At 32.2% G+C, this 4564-nt stretch overlaps 1 pseudogene; it reads left to right on the plus strand.

The window, feature by feature from the left end:
- Positions 1–380: 380 nt before the first annotated feature.
- LOC141493889 (folate receptor alpha pseudogene) lies at positions 381–1097 on the plus strand (annotated as a pseudogene).
- Positions 1098–4564: the final 3467 nt, after the last annotated feature.

Raw genomic sequence — 4564 nt, forward strand, 5'->3', positions numbered from 1 at the left:
AAAATGGAGATTATAATAGTACCTACCTCCTAAGGCTGCTGTAAGGATCAAATATGAGATAATAGTGTTACAGCACTTAGCCTAGTATTCAGCTAGGTGGGGGTAGATAGAGCAGTAGCTCTAAAGTCAGAAAGACTTGAGTCAAAATCCAGCTTCTAATTCTTACTAGTTGTGTGATTTGGGCAAGTCACTCAATCTGCTTGCCTCAGTTTCCTCATCTGTAAAATAAACTGGAAAAGGAAATGGCAAACACTCCAGGATCTTTGCTAAGAATAACCTTAAATAAGGATTCATAAAAGAAGGTAATCAACCCCCTAAGGCATTTTGCTATTATTTGGGGCTCCTTTCTTCCTTGCAAATTTTGAGACAAATCAGAGACCATGACTCAATCAGGATGGGGATTGTTGTTCCTGGGCCTTATGACCTATGGCACATGGGTTTTGGAAGGATAATGGTCTGCTCAATACATGCATGGTTGCTAAGCACCACAAGTTTGAGCTAAGTCCAGCGCCTATAACCTGTGTAACCCATGGAAGAAAAGAGCCCGTTACACTGTAAACACAAGACATACCACCCATGAAGATAACTCTTACCTATACAACTTCATTTATAAGCACTATGGGATGATTTCTTTGGCCTGCAGACACCACTTTATCCAGGATGCATCTCTACGAATTTTCCCCCCAACCAGGACCCAGAATTCAGCCACTGTCCTCAAGCTGATGCAAAGAACGGATCTTGAATGTTGACCTGGACAAGAGGGACTGTAACCAGTGATGGGAGCACTGCCAAACCTCATATATCTGTAAAGAAAATGGGCACTAACACTGGAATTGGGCTTCAAGAATTATCGAGTACCCAGTTAGTACTGTCTTCCATTTTCACATTTCACTTCCCAACGCCAGCCTTCTTATGAGAGAACATTTGGATATATTTTCCAGGGAAGTGGCAAATATATCTAGTTGTGGTTTGATACAGCCCAGGGTATCTTCCAATGAAGCTATGGCTAAATTGTATTCTTATGGTTCTGCTCCAGGCAGTTTGAGTTGGGGGGGGCCAGTTTACCTTTTACTTTGCTTTTGCTTCTCTGGGGTTAACCATTATCAGGTATAAAATACTTTCTCTTCACTTTTAAACAAGTCCCAAATCCAGTCTTCAATCTCTTCCTCTGCCTAGTAAAATCCATATCGTCCCTCCTTTTTTAGGGGAAATTAGGCACATTTTCTACCATCTCTAATATAAAATCCTCCTTCCTCCTTTCAAGTAGGGATCATTTCATTGATTATATTTGTATGCCTGGTCCACGTATAAGTAGGTGCTTAATAAATATTTATTAATGCAAAAAATAACCTTAAATGGTATCACAAAGAGTTGAATGACTGGACAATACATCACATGATTAAATGTTAGAAATGGGAGTAACCCAGAAATGTCAGATTGAGTAATAAAACCAAGCTCAGTGGTGAATGTCCTTTGTTGTTCCTGGATCTGTACTATTTTACCTTCTAGTTGAGGTAAGTGGGATTAATTAAGGGACAGATTTCATGATCCATCTAAGTAACTAATAAGGACATTACCGTAAAATTATGCAAATGAAGAATACACAAAGATGAAGAGAAAAAGAATAAGACAAGCTTCAGAAAAAGGTAAGCAAAGGTTAAGAGGCCCATGGGAAGAGGTAAAATAAAAGTTTACAAAATAAATAGGACTAGAAAAAATAAAAAGAGAGATCGAAGTTAGAAGTTAGGTTGAGATATCTTGAGGACAATAGGAAATAAAAAGAACTTTTTATAGATAGGATAACGTGCCAAATAAAAGTTAAAAATTTAAATAAGACAAAGGACAATAATAGAGAAGATAGAGGAAAAACAAGTCAAGACCTAGGTTCATCTTTTTTTCCCCATTGCTAAATAAATATCAAAAAACACTACTCTTATTGAACTATTTGAAAAAGAAATGAGGATTTGCTCTTGTTTTCATTTTTGCTTTCTGGGGAAAAAAATATTTCTGTGAACCTGCTCCAATATACTTATCCCCAGTTTGTACCCTAGTTGACTTCTAATCCCTTCATTATTGCAAAGGAAATAAGATCCTTTGTTATTAAACAGTCTTATAAGAAATCTCAGAATCTTTACATTCCTGTCATTTTTTACCAGTCTTCAAAAGAAATGTTCACCAGGCTTTAGAAGATTCCTAAATTTATTAGGTTGATAATTAGTCTGAAAGAAAATATTGTCATTGAGCTTAAAAAAGTATACTACTGTCTTAATGATGCTTCAATCTTCAAATTTTACTACATTTTAAGAACATGATTTTCATTCATTTGACCAAATTTTACAATATTTTAGGTTGTAAAACCTGTCCTAATTGTATGTCCTGCTTATATTTATATTATTTCTATAACATAACGTTTGAATTTTTTTATCACTCAAAGAATTGAGGTAAAGGTGTAGCACAATTATCAAATGAACTGTCTTTTCAGTTACCAGATCATTGGTAACTTCTTATTTGAAAGTTTTGTGAAATTAGAGATACTTTAATATGAATAATCCTTACAGACTAATATTTATTTCTTATATTGTAGGATAGATTACTCCATAAGTATTGTGTGTGTGTATATTTGTTTATGTGTGTTTGTATAAATAGGGAAACTACACAAAAATATTTCATTCATTCTTCTTTGAACCTTGAACTTTCCTACTTGCTAATAATACTTCAATTTTCATAATAAAATAGAATTCTACTAACCTAAAATGTTCATTCAGATTCTATAAATACTCCCTTTCAATTGTAATACTATTGATGCAGATAGTTCAGAACTATCAATATTTTTCATTTGCAAGTGATATTGATATGTCAAATGGATTTGTCATGGATCATAGGTAAGTATGTGGATAAACTATAGCATTTTAAATGTCACTGCCATATATTTTATAGGATCAAAGATAACATCTAGTTAGAATCAAATCTCTTTGTTTATAAAAAAGTGCTCACACACAAATGAAACAATGTGGGACACACAGGGTAATGTAATCTATCATATTCATATGCAATTAAAAAGAATAAAAGTAAGTTACCAGCAATCAAATTGCTTCTTTCTATTTTAAATTAATCTGATGATGAAATTATTACCAGTTTTAGTTGGAGTACTACTGTGTATTTGAAAGTCAACAAATATTAATCAGAAAAAATTAAGGAAAATGAAATCTGGTAATGAAAAAATAAAGTTTCAAATAATAATGCTATGATCAATAAACATGATTTTTGTTATTTCAGTTATAGTCATATGACACTCACTAGAGCTAAAGCTCATAATCAAACATGATCTTAATAATAGTGAATCTAAAAATAATTTGAGTTGCAGTGATGAAAGCTGTATTGTAATCAAGCAGTAATTTAATTACTTTGCTAACTTAGTGGGCAGTGAATAAATTTAATTCTTCTTATATGTGGCATATATTGATATATATAGATATATTATTTAAATAATTGTTTATTTAGAATGATTGCTTGTCATATTGTGACCTGATTTTCTATTTGTTTTTAATACAAATACAAAGCAAAATTTTGCTAATCAAAATAAAATGGTTTGAAACAAGTCTCCCTGACAGTTTTTTCCTGCCACTAAAATTTCATTTTAACTTTTACATTTACTCTTTTTTTGCCAAAAATCATCATTTGAGAAAATGTACATGTAACAGATTTGATATGACGTTTGACATTTGCAAAACAATTTTCTACTAATATTCTGTGCTTTTATCAAGTAAATAGTGCACAGAAATACAATCCCAATATGGGGTGTTTAAATATGGACCAATTTGAGTAATCAACAAATTATAGAGAAGGAGAAGCATTATCTGAATTCCAAGGAGAATTAATTAAGTACTCAAGTAATCTACATTGGGTGATTCTAGAAATCCACCAAGAATTGTTACATTTGGAATAAAGACTTAATGTCTTTATTTATATAAAATAAAAAATAAAATTTATTAAAAATAAATTTTCATTGATATATAACACCCAGATTTTTCCCCTATTTGTTCCTTCTTCGTCCTACTGAACCCTTCCTTATATCAAAGAAGCATTTTAATAAGAAAAAAATCACAAAATAGAATATACTGATAAAAACAATAAACAAATCTGATATGATATGCAATGTTTCAAACTCATGTAATCTCTATAAATGGAAGTGGACTGGGATATTCTCATATATCTTTTTGTTGGGGTTTTTTTTTTTATGTTTTTGCAAGGCAAATGGGGTTAAGTGGCTTGCCCAAGGCCACACAGCTAGGTAATTATTAAGTGTCTGTGACTGGATTTGAACCCAGGTACTCCTGACTCTAAGGCTGGTGCTTTATCCACTACACCACCTAGCCACCCCTATACTCACATATCTTATTTTGTGATATTTATTCTTTATAAAAGAGTCAGCTAAATGTTTCAGTTAAAAGAGCACTGATAATGATAGCAACTACCTCTTAGGGTTATTGTAGGGATCAAATGATACAATATTTGTAAAAACAATTTAGTATAGTGTCTGACACATACAGTAGACTCTTTTTTA

The sequence above is a fragment of the Macrotis lagotis genome, chromosome 7, assembly GCF_037893015.1.
Source record: "Macrotis lagotis isolate mMagLag1 chromosome 7, bilby.v1.9.chrom.fasta, whole genome shotgun sequence".
Classification (NCBI taxonomy): Eukaryota; Metazoa; Chordata; class Mammalia; order Peramelemorphia; family Peramelidae; genus Macrotis; species Macrotis lagotis.